Consider the following 705-nt stretch of genomic DNA (forward strand, 5'->3'; position numbering starts at 1 on the left):
TACATTTCTGCTTACAGGTCTTATTGACAAAACTGTAGTTTTGTGAGGCATTTACCCTTCTCTGTCAGAGAGCTCTGGTGCCAAAATCAACTACAATTCCCAAGATTCCCTACTATTGAATACATTTCTGCTTACAGGTCTTATTGACAAAACTGTAGTTTTGTGAGGCATTTACCCTTCTCTGTCAGAGAGCTCTGGTGCCAAAATCAACTACAATTCCCAAGATTCCCTACTATTGAATATGGAGAATAGGCTGGCTCAGTTCCGTCAGGGCCATCCTGAAGATAAAGCGCCCTCCCTCCATAACTGTCATCTTTCAGCCTGTGAGGGAGAGAATAGGCTGGCTCAGTTCCATCAGGGCCAGCCTGAAGATAAAGCGCCCTCCCTCCTAACTGTCATCTTTTGGCCTGTGAGGGAGAGAATAGGCTTGCCCAGCTCCACCAGGGCTAGCCTGAAGAAGAAGAGCCCTCCCTCCAGTCCATCTGCCTTGGTCCAGGCCTCAGAGGGAGAGAAGAACTGCTGGACCTGATCCCCTCCCCTCCTCACCATTCCCTTCTCCTTTTGTGTCGTGTCTTTTAGATTGTAAGCCTGAGGGCAGGGAACTGGCTGTTATAAATAATTATTTTTTATTTATTTATTTATTGTTATCTGTTGTAAACTGTTCGGATTCCCAGTGATTGGGCGGCATATAAATACTGTAAATCC

The 705-nt window shown here is 45.8% G+C and overlaps 1 protein-coding gene across 15 annotated transcripts in view; it reads right to left on the reverse strand.

The window, feature by feature from the left end:
• KIF1A (kinesin family member 1A) overlaps window positions 1–705 on the reverse strand; it is a 160,781-nt gene that overhangs the window by 5,470 nt on the left and 154,606 nt on the right. The gene's annotated exons all lie outside the window — the stretch shown is intronic.

This window comes from Sceloporus undulatus, chromosome 3, assembly GCF_019175285.1.
Source record: "Sceloporus undulatus isolate JIND9_A2432 ecotype Alabama chromosome 3, SceUnd_v1.1, whole genome shotgun sequence".
Lineage (NCBI taxonomy): Eukaryota > Metazoa > Chordata > Lepidosauria > Squamata > Phrynosomatidae > Sceloporus > Sceloporus undulatus.